The following is a 19365-nucleotide window of genomic DNA, read 5'->3' as shown; positions in this document are numbered from 1 at the left end:
GGGGTATCGATACCAATTTGCAAGTATCGACACCATTTTGAAGATGAAATTCTATAATCGAAATTGGGTATCGATACTGAAGTACCGTATCAATACCATAGTGTAGAAGTATTGATACTGTACCTTGGGTACCGATACTATTCAAAGTGGAATAGTGAATTAAGTGTTTCGTTTAGCTCAAGTTATTGGCGATTGATTTATAGTATTATGAATTCGATTTTTATTTAGATCGTATATTGGTGTAGATATTGATCGAAAGCAAGATTGGACGATTCAAAGTTGTAAGATCGATCTAAAGTGCTTAGTGCTTAGCTTGGACTAGGTGAGGGTAAGGTGAGTGTATATTAATATGTATATGATGTTTATGGAAATGAGACTTGTGATAAGTCTATTTCCAATGTTTGATTGCATAATGTTATGAATACAAGCATATTGTTTATATGATTTCTATGTGTACATGAATACATGTTTATGTGTTATATGCATTGTTATTCATGAACTATATGTTACATGTTATCTTATGCGAATAAGATCTATGTGAATACATGTCTACGTGGTAACCTATGTGAATGGATATAAATGAACTATGCGAGTAAATGAAAAGTGAGATAAGTTCAATAACATTGACCTATGTGATTACATGAGAAATGATATAAGCTATGTGACTATGAGCTATGTGAACACATATCTATGTGATGATCTATGTGACTATGTGAACATGTGATACAATCTATGTGAATAATTGAAAATGTGAAATGTGTAAAACAAGATTGGACGATTCAAAGTTGTAGGATCGATCTAAGGTGCTAAATGCTTAGCTTGGACTAGGTGAGGCTAATGTGAGTGTATATTAATATGTATATGGTGTTTATAGAAATGAGACTTGTGATGAGTCTATTTCCAATGTTTGATTGCATAATACTATGAATACAAGTATATTGTTTATATGGTTTCTATGTGTACATAAATACATGTTTATGTGTTATATACATTGTTATTCATGAACTATATGTTACATGTTATCTTATGTGAATTAGATCTACGTGAATCCATGTCTGCATGGTAGCCTATGTGAATAGATATAAATGACCTATGTGAGTCAATGAAAAGTGAGATAAGTTCAATAACATTGACCTATGTGATTACATGAGAAATGATATAAGCTACGTGACTATGAGCTATGTGAACACATGTCTATGTGATGATCTATGTGACTATGTGAACATGTGATATAATCTATGTGAATAATTGAAAATGTGAAATGTGTAAACAGTAAAGCCCATAAGTATGTGTTACGAGAGCTAAGGGTATAATTGGCATGCCAAGAGTCGAGGGTTCTACGCGATCTTTCGGGACCATTCTACGTGGTCCTTCGGGATATTTCTACGCGGTTCTTCGGGACAACTATGTAGTCTTTTGGGACATTCTATGTGGCACTTCGGTGCAATTTATATGAGATGTGGTGATAACATTTGTGCACAACCTCAAGGCACTCACATATCATTAGTTCTCAGAAGTGTACCATGGGCTATTAAAAGAGATAACATAAATAAACTGTATGTGATGTTATGTGTATTGCTTTGTTAAATGTGTTCTGATTTCTATATTATATGATGTTTTACAAAGGTTAAGTACAAGATTATATGTTGAAATGGATTAATGATAATAATAAGGATAATGATAATGAGGTTGATGTTGATAATGATGGTATATGTGCATGTATGCATTTTGTTATATGAAATGTTCTATGGTTTTTGGTAATATAATTATGTAGTTAAGGTTTCTATTATAAGCTTTATATGCCTCACTAAGTCAATGACTTAGCGTGTGAGTGTTTCATACGTAGGTTCAATGAGGAAGGAAGAACAAAGCTAAGCGAGTCTGGACAACATCTCTTTTTCGAAGATCAAATCATAAAAGAATTGAATAGTATGTATTTTGTTATAATGAATATAGTTGGCATGTAATTAAAGATTTGAGTCGGATATGCTCTGATTGGTTTTGTAAAACCATATGATTTTATTTAATATAAAATATTCAGTTTTATTTTAATGTGAATGTGAATTTTTAGTTATATTGTAAAAATAAACGATTTGAAAAGTCAATGTGACATCTCAGACTCGTATCCGGGTCGGATACGAGTTAGGGGTGTTACAGATGTCGAGCCAGTATTTGAAAGCAACTACAATGCTAGTAGACACCATTAAAATATGATTTTATCATATCTTTGTCAGCAGGTCAACATCCAACTTAGACAACCGTTAATTTTTTAACGGAAAAGAATGAGTATAGAATATATAAATAGCCGAGTGATATTTTTGTAACTTTTAATAGTCATCAAAGTCAACAAAGTAATGTTCTATAATTGAGGGACTATTTATGTACTTTATCATTTCTTAAAAATAGTTTTCTTTGAAAACTATATTATTTTTAATAGTTGAATATGAATAAATGTTGTACTATATGTTTTCATGTATCGTTCACACTGAGTTAAATATATATATTTTTTAAAAAATGAATACCATTACTTGAACTAAAATTAATTTTTTGTCGAATATCTAAATTTTTTTATATATTATTTAAGACAAGTCTATAGTGCACGTCGCATACCGTAACGTACCATTAAAATGATGTATCGAAACACACCATAAGTAAATTTGTCTTTATTATGTAAATATTTAAAAGTCTAAGAATTTATTTAAAATTAATAATTTATTAAAATTTAATTATAATTTTAATAGAATTGTTATTAAATTATAATTTTTATTAAAAATAATAATTAATTTAAGTAATTTAATTTGTCTAGAATTAGGAATAAGTTAGAACCAACCATCAATATTAGTCATCGTCGACAATCACCTTAACTCGTCGGAAAACCAACTACTACAACATTCAACGCTTCTGTTTGCCGTTGTCCAGCAGTCGACCATCCCGAAGGAGAAGCTCTATTGTTTGCGTCAACTGTCGTCTGCTTGTTTTTCGTTTTTTTAATGTGTGCTGACCTTCAAAGAATCATCCTCTACAGTCGCCCGTCCCAGCTAGATCGACCACGACCTTCAATTCTCGTTTGTCTCCAACAACCACCAAACTAGGTTACGGTAAACGGAAGCGCTGGATGTCATAGCAATTGGTTTTCCGATGAGTTAAGGTGGTTGTCGACGGTGTATGATACTGATGGTCGGTTCTAACTTTATATAACTTAAAAAATCAAATTCTAAACAAATTAAATTACTTAAATTAATTATTATTTTTAATAAAAAATATAATATAATTATAATTATATTAAAATATAATTATATTTTAATAAATGATTAATTTTAAATAAATCTTTATATTTTTTAATATTTAAATAATAATAACAAATTTACTTGTAGTGTATTTTGATATGTCGCTTAGTAGTACGTTGCAGTATGCGACATACGTTGTTGAATTTTCCAATGACATAAGTCACCATTATTTTAAAAATGAAATTTTAAAACAAAAATGGGATCATTTATCAACGAGACATAAGAGCTTATCACTTAACAAACTTGGAAAACAGAGTTAGACAGAATTATGGGTATTCCATTTGTTCTTTTCCCTTCTTATTTGAATATTAATTGAATTCTTTTTTAAAAAAGAATGGTGTTTGAATTTACATATTCTAATTATTATCTGTTACGAATTTAAAATCAATAGTGATTTAATTCAATATCTATTATTCAAATCTGTTTTACTTTTAGGAATAATTTATTTGGAAAATTATTTTGTAGAGTGATAGAAAAAAAACTGAATTTCTCCAAAATTATTTTTGTAGGAAAAATGAATTCAAATAGATTAGTGATTAAAACTAAAAGTATATATAATTAAATGACTAAAATAGAAATATAATAAAAGTTTGGGAAAATTACTTCAGATACTATTGAAGTTTGTCCGTTTACTCGTTTACATCACCAAACTTTCAATTTTGTCTATTATAACACTAAAATTTAATTTTACATTCAATTATGGCACTCCACTATTAAGTCACTAACGAGATGATGACATGACAAACGGTTGCTAATGTGGCATACCACACCGAAATGACGTCGTATTGGTGCGACTATTTTGATACATAAAACAATGTCGTTTTAGATACTAAACTTTTTGGGTATATCGATTTTTCCACTTAACTTCTAAACAATTTTTTTACCACTACACTTTCCAATCACTGTCGGTAGCCAAACATCACCGTTCATCGGTCATATGTCGTGGCAAGACCAGTATCAAAATGTTCATATTTCACTCATCTTTCTTTCATAGGATTGATTTTCCATGAAACTCATTCAAAAACAACGAAATTCCGTTTAAAACTTCAACGTATTAATACTCCGATCTCTTTCAATGACCATTCGATGAAGGTAGTTTGAAGGTATATTCTTCGTCTTCTCAAAATAATACTTTTCACCGTTCAGATTTTTTGAACAAACCCCCCAAATCCTGTAAATCTAATAAAATCTCCAAACATCTACAAAAATGGTAGATTTTTGTGTTTAATTTTGTCAATTTTGAGCGGATTTCATGGAAAATTAATCATATGAGAAGAATGAAGAGTCAAATGCGAACATTTTGGTACCAATTTTGCTGCAAAAAATGACCAGTGATGAACAATGATTGGCTATTGATGGCAATCAGAAAATGCGGTGGTAAAAAAGAAAACCATTTAAAAGTTAAGTGGCATAAATATATTCCTAAAGTTTTTTTTTGATTAATACATTCATAAAGTTTAGTGTCTAAAACGATGTCGTTTTAGGCATCATAACAACCACACCAAAACGATGGCATGCCACATTATCAACCATTAGTTATGTCATCGTCCCATTAGTGACTTAACGACGAAGTGACATAATTGAACGTAAAATTAAAGTTCAATGCTATAATTGATAAAATTAAAAATATAGTGATATAAATGAGTCAATGAGAAAAGTTAAAAGGTATTTGAAGTAATTTTCTCTAAAAGTTTAATGATAAAATTACATAATTTACCCCATAGAAAAAAAAAGGAAATAACTAAGCTCGAAACTATTTGACTTGGGGACCAGACAAGTACCCCAAACCACCTCTTATCCCTTAACAAAAAAACCCCTAGACTCACAGTCCACGTGGCACCCTGGTCGAGCGAGTACCTAGCTTCTTTTTATATATATTTTTTTCTATTTTAACTTTCCGCTTCATAGACGGACAAAAAAAGAAAAAGAAATGTATTTGTTCTTCAAAAAACACCGACTCGGATAAAAAAAAACCCCCAAAAATGGAACTCTCCGATTCGAACGATTCAAAGCCCGAGACTCGTTCACCTCTCGGCATCGATCTAAACGAGACCCTTCTTCTTCTTTCACCGAAACCCAACTCGACTCCACCGAACCCGATTCCTTCTCCATAGTTCGGGCTATCCACGAGAATCCCGACCCGGCTCTAGGTGATCCCGCCGGTGTCCCCATTGGGAACGAGAGGGAGCAGTGTGGTGCGTGTGGCTTGCCGGAAGCGATGAACGGAGGAGGAAGAGTGGTGGTTTGTGACGGCTGTGAGCGAGGGTTTCATCTTGCGTGCTCCGGGGCTTCCGGGTCGTTTTCTGCGGGGGAGGAGTGGGTTTGTGGAGTGTGCGTTGACCGCGGAGTAAGGAGTAAGCGGTGGACGCTTGGGTTTCAGGCCAAAAAACGTGTTCTTGATATCAATGCTTCCCCGCCGAGTGACGGTGACGGGGAAGGTGATGAGATGCATGAGTTAATGAGGTAAAACTTAAAGATTAATATATTTGGAACGTGAATTTAGGCTTTTTAGTTTTTTATTGACGCTACATAAGTCCTTTTTATCCCGCATTAATTATAAATGTGTAGTTATGACTTAAGAGTTGAGTATATTTGAAATGTGGTTCTTGGGGATGTTAGATATTTGATTGCTTGTGTTTAATTTGGAGCTGGGTTAAGTTTGTTAGGCATTTTCAAAAGCAAATCCGTGCTAATTTATTGAATATGATGAAGGTTAGTTGAAATGAATTGCAATTTTGACAGGCAGACCATTTGCATTCATGATATAGTGTATGAGAACTGTTAGATAGTGTCAGGATGTTTTGGCAGGCTGCGTGCATGATTCTAATCATACAGATTTTGATGGTACTCAATAGTTTTGAAGCTGATCAGTTAATGTAGTTGAACTGGTTGGATGTTGTAGATATAACTACTATTTTCAACCTTTTGGTTGCTTATGACTTTTTCCTGAAATTTGATTGTACTAGTATTTTACTTATGAGTTTTTCGTGAAATCTCAAAAGATTACTAGCCAATGCCTGATCATGGATGGAGGATATAGCTATTTCGTGTTTTAACTAATGATTTAGGATGACTAATCCTCTTTTAAGAATTGAAAGTTCTAGGAATTGAAGTTGAATTAGTTGCCATTGCCCTCAAAACTGTGGTACTGTGGTATGTTATCAATTTTGAGTTACTGTTTAAATATTGTTTTCCTTTCAATTGTAAGTTGCTGTTTTGGCATGTGAAGAGTTATGCTTTTAGTTGATTTTGATCATGCAAAGATGTATCGTTTCTGCCATATTGCTGTAGCTTTAGGTTAGTGACTATGTTGGAATTGCCTTGTTAGCCGATGCCACAACTTTCTCATGCAGTTTTAGTTCACACGGTTTGGACTTAGAAAGTGCTACCAAAAGATAGTATTTTCTCTTTCATTCAAAGCCTTCTTGGTTATGAATTTCTATATAACCCAAGCTTGTTGCAACATTCTACTGCAATTAGTGTTTTTTTCCTTGACATGGTGTCCCAGTTGTCTTTACCTGTTTATTCCTTGAACTTGTGACCCTGTTGTCTTTATCTGTTCCTTACTGAGGTGCTCTAGTGCTGCCAACTTCACATCCTGTATCGCATTTTATATTTTCTCTCAGATATTGCTGCTCAATAGTCTTTAATCCATTTATTCAAGAACTGTTACAATGGTGCTAACTTCCTTAATATGCCTTTTCATTTCTAGTAGATTGTTTCTTGATCCATAGACTATGCTTTCGTGTGGAAGTGTTATTATGCTCTTTGCTCCTTAGGAAGTCACGTGTACTAGTTCTCATGTAATAGATTGAGGACACTTGAACTCTAAATGGATGGTTAACTGTTTCCAACATCAGTTTTTGACAACTTGGGTTTTTGGGAAATTAGCTTTGTAATTTCTTGTTTAATACATGCTTCCTGTGCAATGAAAGTTGTGTACTCAATGATTTGTCTCCTGCTCATTTATTTGCTAGTGAGCGGTCCTATTCTTTTATGGTTTTGGTATTTTTTTCTTCTTTAATTCACCTTGTCTGTATAACTTTATTTATTTATTTTAAATTTTAAAGATCCATAGGATTTTAAGTTTTTATATATGATCACTGGTTAACATATGTCTTGGTTCCAGACAGCACATGCCTGGTGACAATTCTTTTGTTGGCAAGGGGTTAGGTGCACCCTTGACATATATGAATTCCTTGTTTTCGGGTAATGGATTTGGCTCTCAAAAAGCTCCTAGGATTGTGACACATGCAGTTAAAATGGGGTTTGAAGATATAATGCATCATATGCGAACTAGAGATAGAAGTTTTGATGAGGTAGATTTGGATTCTCCACTTAGGATGCTGAGGAATAGTAATAATACAGCTATTAGATTTCCAACTCGGAATCCGAGTGACGTATTTTTGCAGGCTCTTAGAGAATTTGTTTCAGAAAGACATGGGGTCCTGGAGGAAGGTTGGCGTGTGGAGCTAAAACATTCAATGAGTGGCTGTGATCTATATGCAGTTTATTGCGCTCCTGATGGGAAAACATTTGGCTCGGTGGCTGAGGTTGCTTCTTATCTTGGGTTGGTGTCGAGCTATAATCCTATGGATGCTGAAATAAAACATGAGGGGGGTTCTCATCAGGAAAGATTGAATCTGCCAAGAAAAAGGAAGTCAACTAGGTTTAAAATTTCCGGTGGATTTCCTGAAAATAAGGGAAGTTTGATTAGTGGATATTATAAGGAATTTCCATGTGATGGTCAAACTGCGGAAAGGCATTCCAATAAATCTGGTATCATGAAAATTAGTGAAGCAATGCAAGATGATAAGAGCTGCTCTGGATCTGAACAAATTAATGTAAGGAGACTTGTTAATATCATCTCTTCTTATTCGTATGTGGCTCATATCCTTTCTTTCAGATTGTTATGTTGTGTTTGTGAAATCTAAGTGTTCTAGATTGAGTGTACTGATTTTCTTCTTCTTTATATCCTACAGGATGGACTTCCTGTGCAGTTTGAAGATTTTTTTGTTCTTTCTCTGGGGGTTGTTGACACAAGACCTTCATATCATGATGCTAGTTTGATATTTCCTATAGGTTATAAGTCTTGTTGGCACGATAAGATCACTGGGTCCCTTTTTACATGTGAAGTTTTAGATGGTGGTGATTCTGGACCTATTTTCAAGATCAGAAGGTGTCCGTGCTCTGCATTGCCCCTTCCAATTGGGTCAACTGTCCTTTTTTTGCCCAAAATTGATTCTAGTCATAATAATGAAGGTGATGCTAGTTATTGTAATAACAAGGAGTTTGACGATGATGACAATATTCAAAGGATCCTTACAGATCCTTTCCCACCTATAGAAAATGACATCTTGACTTGTTTGAAAAGTAGTTTGAAGGAAACATACGACGTCCAGAACATCGACAAACCCCAACTTGAAGCAGGTTTAATGTGTGAAAAATCGGGAGATAAGTTAATAGATGAAATTGGTGAAATTTCAGTGGAAGAGCATTCATTTTCTGATGCATGGAGAATAATATCTCAGAAATTTATTGATGCCTGCTCTGCGATAAGTAAAAGCAAAGGTGCTCTGAAGTTTTCCTGTAAACATGCAGGACAGGAAACTGGGTCATCATACTGGGATATGATGGATGGAAAGTATAAAAAGACACTTACTCCATTAGCTAAATTTTGTGGCTTCCCAGTCTCTCTCTCCCTTCCTTTTGAGTATCAGGCTAATGAGCTCCTCGAGACTGGGACTGAGGAACTGACAAAATGGATGGAACAGGACAGATTTGGTCTGGATGCAGAATTTGTACAAGAAATCATCGAAGAGCTTCCTGGTGTTGAGGCCTGTTCCCGATATGAATCTCTGAGGAAAAGAAGTTCTTATTCAGGATCCTTAACAATCAGAAATGGTTTCCTAAAGATTAAAACACCAGATGGTCTTGAATGTGAGGGAGAAAAAGGATTGGATGGTTTATTTGGAAAGTCTAAAAAGCCTCGGTTGGTTGACGACCGTGGTCTTCCTGCCGGAAAGCCATTGTGCTTGAGACTTCCTCCTGAACTTCTTGGTGACTTTCACCAGGTATTCATGTTTTCTATTTGAGGAAATCAATATATATTCTATTTAGAGTAGAATTTCTTGTATGTTATTTTTTTTTATCAATTTGCATATGAGGATCTTTATTATACTTTTTATGCTTATGTGCTCAGGTGTGGGAGTTATTATGGCGCTTTGGTGAAGCAATGGGTTTGCAGGAAACTTTTTTAGCCAATGAACTTGAAGAGGAGCTTATAAATCCCTGGTCTAATCACTCAAATTTCTTTCATAAATTTTGCTGTGAAAACCAGGGCTCTGATGTCCTGAGTTTATCTAGAATTGACAGTATGGGTGAAAAAAATGTATCACCAAGTTCCTGTATGGAAAATTCTACTGAAAACGCAAATCAATTTATACAGATGGAAACAGGAGAAATGATGGAAGCTGACCAGGCTAGGCTTGCACCTCTTAGCTACATTTATAGACGATGCTTTGGTGTGACATTGACAAAGGTTCACAGCTCACTGTTAGCAGTGCTAATAGGTGAGCTGCAATCAAAGGTTGCTGCACTTGTTGATCCAAATTTTGATTCTGGTGAGTCCAAATCTAAAAGGGGGAGGAAGAAAGATTTAGATAGTACAGATCCTTCTAAAAAGGTTAAGCTCAGTGTGCTCCCAATTAATGAGTTGACCTGGCCTGAGTTAGCTAGAAGATACATGTTGTCTTTCTTATCTATGGATGGGAATCTTGACTCAGCAGAGATCACTGCCCGTGAGAGTGCTAAAGTGTTCCGTTGCTTACAAGGTGATGGTGGGGTGCTCTGCGGTTCACTTACTGGGGTGGCTGGGATGGAGGCAGATGCGCTTGTAAGTTTGGTTATAGTTTTTTTTAAAGTTTTTTGATAAACCCTTCCTTTTAGGGATATTGCTGGGTCAAATTGGTGAAAATATTTTATAATTTAGAAAAGCTTTCATAAGGAATTGTTGTATGTCTGCATCTTGGCACTTTTCTGGGGTGTTGCTTTTGTTCAAGTGTTTTTGCCCCTTGAACATATATGATCAAATAATATAGATGTGTTGAAGCCTATTCATTGGGGGAAGTGAATGCGGGGAATTAGTTCTTGGTTCTAATTAATTTTGTGTTTCGTATAGGGATGGGCATGCGACCCGATCGGGTCAGTTTTTCAAAAAAAAAATACTCGGGTCAGTTTTTTTAAAGGTGGTGTTCGGGTTTAGGGTGAAAAATACCCAACCCAACCCGACCCCGAAAAAAATAATTTTACCTTATATATTTAGGAATAATTACAATAATACCTCTCTATATATTATTTTTTCAATTAGATCACTATTTTTATTGAATAAAAATAATATTTTTTTATTATTTCGGGTCGGGCTGGGTTCGGATTTTATTTCAAAAAGTCGGATCGGGTGGAAGGTATATATTATGTGGGTCTGGTCGGATTTCGGGTGGAGGAATTATTGTTCTCGGGTCGGGTTGGGTGGACCAAAAATCCGACCCGTCCCATGCCCATCCCTAGTTTTGTACTGATCATTGCATTCATGGGTTCAGAAAATGATAATTTTGTTGACTCAAAATGGTGATTTTTTTTAGGAAAGCTTTCATAAGGAATTGTTGTGTGTGCGCGCATCTTAGCACCTTTCTTGGTGTTTGCTTCCGTGGTGCAGCTTTTGTTTTGATGTTCAAGTGTTATTGCCCCTTGAGCATAAATGATCAATTAATATAGATGTGTTGAAGCTTATTTGTTGGTGGAAGTGTATGCCGGAAATTAGTTATTGGTTCTAGTTAATTTTGTGTTTTGTACTGATCATTGCATTCATGGGTTCAGAAGAAGATAATGTCTTTAACTATCAATTAACTGGTTTGAACTTCAGTTGCTTGCAGAGGCTACAAAGAGAATTTTTGGTTCTTTGAACAGACAAAGTGATGTTCTGAGTGTAGAAGATGAAGGGGCTGGTCAAAATGTTGCTTGTGAAAAGAATTTTGTTAATGGTGGTGATATTCCAGAGTGGGCAAAGTTGCTGGAACCTGTCAAAAAGCTGCCAACAAATGTTGGAACCAGAATCAGAAAATGTGTTTATGAAGCTTTGGAAAAAGATCCTCCAGAGTGGGCCAAGGAAAAATTGCGACATTCAATCAGTAAGGAAGTTTATAAGGGCAATGCATCAGGACCAACAAAGGTAAAGCTCTTAGCATTTTTTTTGAAAGCCAGTTGTGCCATGTGGAGTGGGTTGGGTTGGTTACATAGGCCTAAATGCTGCTGGAGAGTGGAGACAGAATAGATCACTTCACATTTTTATGTGATTTAAATGTATAAGCTTTTCTGAAGCAGGACAGCAGGAGTCTGTGCCATATTTATTGATTCTGTTGCACTGCAATGTCTTGTGTCTTTATATCTTAGGAATTTCATATTTTTACTGTTCTAACCTGCCCTTTATCCCTGCACTTTCAAATATAATAAACTTTCACCATGTGTGGATCAAGGGGAGGGAAGGAAAGTTAAGAAAGGAGGGGAAGGGAAACTCTCTCCTCATTTGGATACAGTTTTAGTTAGAATAAAGCGAGTGATACTTAAATACCTCTGACGTACTCTTAAATCTCTTCCTTTGTATATCTATTTTATTGTGTATTTTGTTTTTATTAGAAGTGAATGAAATATAAGCAGAAGTATTGTTAGTGTTTAGTATTATAGAATGCTTAAAAAAGAAACCACACAATCTTTGAGCTTACATGTTCTCTCTTTGAATTGATTGTTACCCTTTTTTTCTATATTATACTTGTCATGTTTCTCTTTTCTAGTTGTTCTTTATTTTAGAGTTCGCTATATGTAGTAGCAAACGTTATTCTGAAGAACTATATTTTTCATTGAACACAGAAAGCTGTTCTTTCGGTGCTAGCAGATGTTCAGAATGAATGTTTGATGCAAAAATCTGAGAAAGAAACTAGTAAAAAGAAGACTGTTTTAACTGTATCTGATATAATCATGAAACAATGTCGCATCATATTACGTCGTGCTGCTGCTGCTGATGATTCAAGGGTCTTCTGCAACTTGTTGGGAAGAAAGCTAATGAATTCCAGTGATAATGATAATGAGGGACTCCTTGGACCTCCTGCCATGGTGTCCCGTCCTCTGGATTTTAGGACTATTGATTTGAGATTGGCAGTTGGAGCCTATGGTGGATCACACGAAGCTTTTCTTGAGGATTTTCGTGAGGTCTGTCTGTTTCATTTGTCCCCTATTGCTTAATTGTTTTCTGTTGTAACTTCTGTAAATCTTTTGTTTCTTCTGATTTGACCCTCGCACGGTTTATGATGCAAACAGCTTTCCTTTTTCCTCCTGACCTTTTCTTTTGATAGATCCCTTGTCACTTGTTAATTTAGCAGCATTTTATGATGCTATGATTAGTCATAGATTGGAGGTTTTAGACTTTTGTGCATGAATGAATATAGGTTACACGTGTTTGCATGAGTGAAATTCTCTCCTACATTGATGGAACTTAAAGCTATTCAAAGGGGCTTATCTTTTTTTGTCTCTTTTCAAGGGATGATAAAAGAAAGGCTGATTATAGAGAGTGATAGCAGGGTGGCAGTAGACTGGATTAAGAATGTTGATTCATGCCCAGTTGTGTATGCTTTTATTGTTAGAGATATAGTTGATAAACTTAGAGTTTTTGAGGGGGTTGTTAGATGAGTTGTAAGGACAGCAAACGTTGAGACTGATGCCTTAGCTAAGGCTGGTATTGGCTGACTAATATGTTGTTCGTGGTTCTAATTTAGTTTTCTTGTTCTTGTAAGGGGTGTTGGTTTTCTTTATTCTTGTAAGGGGTATTGATGAGTTTTAATTCTGTTGTAATTCTACTTATGTTGAATGAAATCCTAAGGCACTCTTTTCCTCCTTTCGCTGATTAAGGAGCTTCTCTACAAGCTTCATTAATCAAGAAGGGGTTTTTAACGAGGCCTTCAAATCTTATAAAAAAAAATTATCTCAACTGTTATCATCCCAAACGTGTTGGGAATGAAGAATAAACCTTAGGATTTAGGATGCTTAACTATTGTTTTCACAATGCCGTAGACTCTAGTTGCTTGCACTTGTGCCTGGTTTGTCTTTTCTTTTGATTGTAAGCCTTGAATTTTGCTTGAGTCATAGTCTCAATGCTTTGATGCATACCACTATTGTTGCTGTTATCTTTTTATTTATTTATTTTTTTGTTTTGGGGCTTCTTTACTAAGATTACCCTTGTGCTTCTCCTGGTTTCAGCATATTTCTTCTGAACTTTTAATCCAGGTGTTATGTACATCTTTAGAGATTGGCTGCCTTTATTAGTTTTGTACTGTGCAGATGTAATACTCCGTCTGATTGTTGTTTCTTTTGCTTGGCAGTTATGGAGTAATGTTCGTTCTGCTTTTACCGATCAGCCTGATTTAGTTGACTTGGCTGAGTCTCTATCCCAAAACTTTGAGTCCTTGTATGAAGAAGAGGTTCGTTAGCTCCTTTCTTTTTCATACTATTTCTTTGGAAGTAAATTTCTTTTATAGTTAATTGGTCAGTAAGTGCCTAAAATTTTTTGTACTGTGAATTATGCACCACTCAAGGATAAATCTTTTATAAATGATGATGGGGTATTGATACTTTCTTCATTTTTTGTGGATTAACATTGTGTTTTTATTTAGATCCTTTTAAATTGAACTTAAAAGTAAATCCTTCTTCCAATTTACTCACATGTATAAGATAAAACTATGCCATACATTATTCTTAATTTTGAAGGATGCTCATATTAGTACAATAAACAAGTGATTGGGGTGTCTGTCAGTTACACTAACAGTTCCATTCAAATGAGTATGGTCCAGAGACATTGTGCTCGGTGGTTGTATTCTCATGTTGTATTCATAAAAAGGTTGTTCAAACCAGGTGTTCAGGAATTTGATACCCTGTAGGACATGATCTTGAAGAATTATCACTAAATTTGTCATCATCTATATTCTTAAAACAAATGAAGGTTTGAAGTATTCTTGTTTGTTTACTTCATGAGTTAGTTAACAACACCCATTTGGTGCCTGAAATCAGTTATAAATGATTTTCCATGTACTTTAGTTCTTTGTGGCCATTCCTCCATTCATTTTCCTTGTTTTGCTTCTCGACCCAGTTTTGGTGGTATATTAATTATTTATTTTTTGTTGTAGGTACTTGTCCTGGTTCAGAAATTCGCAGAATATGCTAAATTGGATTGCTTGAATGCTGAGACGAAGGAGGAAATAAATAACATACTTGCTTCAACAAGTGATATTCCTAAAGCGCCTTGGGACGAGGGAGTTTGCAAAGTATGTGGTATTGACAAAGATGATGATAGTGTTCTTTTGTGCGACACTTGTGACGCTGAGTATCATACATATTGCTTGAATCCTCCACTGGCAAGGATTCCTGAGGGGAACTGGTACTGCCCTGCTTGTGTTGGCATGCGTATGGTTCAAGATGCATTGCAACCTTCACATGTTATCATCCGAAGGAGAGGTAAAAGGTTTCCGGGAGAGGTTACCTGTGGTTACTTGGAAGCACTTGCACATTTGGCAGCTGTGATGGAAGAAAAAGAGTATTGGCAGTTTAGTGTGGATGAGGTTTGTTATGAACTTTGCTTGGTATGCATATTTTTTGTCGTATTCTGTGGCTAACCTTTCTTTCTTAGTATTGTATGTGAAAAATGTTGTGTTGATTCTTTTGATTCTGTTTACTGCGACTCACTGAATTTTTCATATCATTTTTCTTTTGCTATATTTCATGATAAAACAATTGCTATCGTATTCTTGCTAGTTGTACATACCCTTGAATGGAAATGCATTTATGGTGGCTATTTTAGATATAATTGTTGTAATCACATATTGCATTCCTTGCACCCTTTGGAATCACTTATAATTTAACTTATCAATGACATTTACCATCGCATTGTTAGTGTGCACTTATGCTGCATGCTTTTCCTCTTCATTTTTTGGGTCCGTTACCTGGAATTTGGCCCCTACTTTTGTTTAGGCTTGGAATTGACTAAAATCTTCCATCATATCCTGCATTATTTATTATTTGTATCTTGTAGTTCTGTTCCTTTATTAATAAGATAAAATCCTTGCATCTCCTTACTAGAGCATGTTAATGTCAGCCATAACTTTTGATAGGTGAAATAGAGTATAGGAAAAGGAAATGGTTATCATGTGAATATGGGAAGATGCTTAAGCAACAAAAAAGAAAAATTGATCGTGAGTAATTGATCATATCTTTTCTTCTTTGAGGGTTAAGAATTGCTATGTCATAAACAAAATGGTGCTTTCAAAATGATTCTCTGGTTAACTAATTTACATTTTGCAGTCTTTTATAACTTAAGGTCATTGTATTGATGGCAAGTGGTTTCAATGATGTAGGAAAGGGAGGATGTCTTATGCTAACATAAGTTTTTGGTTCTTTCACATTATGCATACTGGTCTCTCTGTTTATTTCATAAATTAATAACATTTATATTCTGGTGCAGAGAACCTTCTTGCTCAAGTTTTTGTGTGATGAATTACTTAACTCTGCTCTTATCCGTCAACATCTTGAACGCTGTGCTGAAACAACATTTGAGTTGCATCAGAAATTACGTTCTGCATATGCAGAATGGAAAAATCTTAAATCTAAGGAAGACTTCGTTGCTGCCAGAGCTGCAAAATTTGAAACAAGCGTGATTAATGCAGATGGAGATGGTGTAAAGGATGACGATGATCGGCTTCCATCAGATGGTGAGGAGGGTGGTGCTGATCTTAATGGTTCAAATAAATATGCATCCTGTACTCGTATGGAGGAAAGTTTTACCAGTAATGGCCAATGCTTCAATCCAATGGATACTGAGGCTCAGTTGAAGGGTGAACAAGCCATTGTGGATGTGAGCAAAGTATTGTCTGATAAAAGTGATAAATACTCTAGAACAAGTGAGTTGCCTGTATCAAATCCTTTTCCCCAAGAAATTGATGACTCAAGGAAAGAAACAAATTTCCATGGTAAGTTGGAAGAGTCCAAGGGAAGGGATGTGGCTTCTCCATCATCTCCTTCAAATTGTAATGGACCGTGCCAGTCATCTGATGCAACAAGCCTGCATGCTACTAAGCAAGTTTCCTCTGTTGCTGAGAACGAGTCACAATCTCACCATTTTGAGCTGAACACTATCAAGAGTGATATTCAACATCTGCAGGACTTAATTACAGGCTTGGAATCACAGCTTTTAAAGTTATCAATTCGGAAGGAGGTTTTGGGAACTGATTCTTCTGGCCGACTATACTGGATTTCAGCCATGCCAGGTGGATATCATCAGGTTATTGTTGATGGAAGTTTGGTATTGCATAAGAGGAGAAATTTTCTGGGCAATGAGGTATGGAGGCACAGCACTTCGGTTAACTGGAATTTTACCCCTGCCACCAGAGATACCGGTATTGAAGCACAGGGTTCAAAGGCATCCTGTCCATTTGTGTATAATGCTAAAGATGCAATTTCGGTTGGTCCAACATGGTATACATATCAGTCAGATGCAGAAATTGGAGGACTCATTAATTGGTTGAATGATAATGACCCAAAAGAAAAAGAGCTGAAAGAGGCTATTTGCCAGAAGCTAAAATTCCAGAATCATGAAAAAATGAGAAAAGAAGTTCACGATGAGTGCCCAGCTGCATTTTCATTGTCTGATATTTCTGATAAAGCTTCGGTTCCTTGTTTTCTTGTTTACAAGGCAGCAATGTTGCTGGAGAAGAAGTATGGTCCCTGCCTTGAGTCAGAAATAACTGAATCTGTGAAGAAGCATGGAAAAAAAGCAGAAGTGATTATTGAAGATAAAGTGTACAGGTGTAAATGCTTGGAGCCTGTTTGGCCCTCCAGAAATCATTGCGTCTCCTGCCACAAAACATTTTTTACTGATGTTGATTTCGAAGATCATAATGATGGCAAATGCACTCTGGATCCACCTGCTAATGACAAGGGTAAGTCAGTTAGTGACCCTTTAAAAAGAAAAGGGCATATGAAATCTGATGGTTACCAGGTAGGTTGTACTGTTGACATGGAAATTGATGAAAATTCCAAAACTGGGCATTTGGAGACGAGTTCAAGGTTGATCAAATTTCAAACTGATGGAGTAGTTTGTCCTTATGACTTTGAAGAGATCAGTACCAAATTTGTGACTAGAGATTCTAATAAAGAATTGGTGCAGGAAATTGGTCTTATCAGTTCAGATGGTGTTCTGTCATTTGTCTCATCTGTTCCACATTTTGTTGGTGACCCTACCCTTTCGTTTGTTCCTCCACACCAAGAAGTAGAGGGTTTAGGGGATGAGGTGAAGGCTGCTAAGAGGCCTGGTTTATCACTAGTAAACTGGAGTGTGGGCAATGGAGTCAAAGAAGGCTTTTCTGACGGTTCTTTCAAAAGATCTGTTTCAAATGAGATTAAAGTGCAAAAAAACAAAAGACCAGCTTTGAGATGTTCGGAACAAAGGGATAGAATCTCTCCTGCAGATAAGTATTCTCTTGAAATGGGTAATGGTCGCCGCTGTGTAGTTCCCCAATCTTCGTTAAGGCCCTTAGTCGGTAAGGTTTCACAGCTTTTGCGGCAACTAAAGATAACTTTACTTGATATGGATGCTGCAATCTCTGAAGAAGCTTTGAGACCATCAAAGGCATGCATGGAAAGGAGATGGGCCTGGCGTTCATTTGTTAAGTCGGCAGAAACAATATATGAGGTTTGTCTCTACCCCTTTGGGCTTTTTTATACCAATTATCATTTTTGTAAATTGTAACTATAATTCATCATCACTGGCCTCGTTTTGCCTATCTTAAAGTGGCAGCAATAATTAATTCTTTCATGATCCTCATGGAGCATCTTGTATTTGGTTGGGTTTGTATACTGTAAGTTGTGTGATTAGTATTTATCTGATTTTATGTTAGTTTTCTCTCAACTGACATTTACACTGTGCTATTTCTAATTAATCTAGTCATGACCCATTAATTTCACTAGGCATATTCTGAATAATTAGTTCCTTAGATTAGTCTTTTGCTTTTAGAACAGATATAGAAGGTAAATTTTTTGCTTTGAAATTCTGATTCATTTCTTAGCTTTTATTTGGTGGAATTGGATGTAATATTCTCGCCTTTTTCAGATGGTCCAAGCAACAATTGCATTTGAGGACATGATTAAGACCGACTACTTGAGGAATGAGTGGTGGTATTGGTCATCTCTATCTGCAGCTGCAAAAGTTTCCACCATGTCTTCTCTTGCCCTACGTATATACTCCCTTGATGCCGTTATTGTTTATGAAAAGTCACCGGAGTTCCATTCAATTGACAATTTGAAGCCCAGCAGCATCCCAGGTTCAAAGCTGCTCTCCAACTCGGATTTGCCAGAGAAGTGCAAAGTGAGCCGGAAGGCTGGTAAGAAAAGGAAGGAACCAGAAGGCTGATCAATAGGAGTTTCAAATCCAAGATCTTATTTCAATTAAACTTGATCCCTGTGGCAAGGGAAACTGGTAGCAGGAATATGTCGACAAAGATATAAGAGTCCTAGAATCAGAACCAAAATGTTGGGTTGTGTTGGTTCGGATTTGCCTCAACTGTCTGGACCTTAGTGTTCTGGTTTATGTGCCCCGTGTATATATTGATAAGGCTAACATGCTAACTTGGATGCTTTGATTCGGAACCAGAATTCATGGAAGTGTCTATGGTGTTGGAAGTTCTAGAGGATCAATTGACAAGTGAGAATATGCATCCAATTTTGGACTGATTTCTGCTGTATCTTTTCGGCATCTTTCTTGGAAAGCAGAAGGGCAATATGGGAGAAAGAGAGATTATATACTTATACAGCATGAATTAGTGTAAAAAGAAAAAGAAAAAAATTGTTGAAGTAGAGCAGGCGTAAACGATATTTCATTTTTTATACCTCTTTCTTGCTCTCTGTTATCTGGTATTCCATGCACCAGAGTTCCTTTGAAGAATGAAATATTCACGCCTTTTCTTTCTATGTCCAGTTTGTTTTTATA

The 19365-nt window shown here is 35.7% G+C and overlaps 1 pseudogene; it reads left to right on the top strand.

The window, feature by feature from the left end:
* Window positions 1-5208: 5208 nt before the first annotated feature.
* LOC120157290 lies at window positions 5209-19344 on the top strand (annotated as a pseudogene).
* The last annotated feature ends 21 nt before the right edge of the window (window positions 19345-19365 follow it).

Source organism: Hibiscus syriacus, unplaced genomic scaffold, assembly GCF_006381635.1.
Source record: "Hibiscus syriacus cultivar Baekdansim isolate YM2019G1 unplaced genomic scaffold, ASM638163v2 tig00111239_pilon, whole genome shotgun sequence".
NCBI classification, from domain to species: Eukaryota; Viridiplantae; Streptophyta; class Magnoliopsida; order Malvales; family Malvaceae; genus Hibiscus; species Hibiscus syriacus.
Note: the sequence above shows the minus strand (reverse complement) of the source record. Positions and strands in the feature narration are given on the sequence as shown.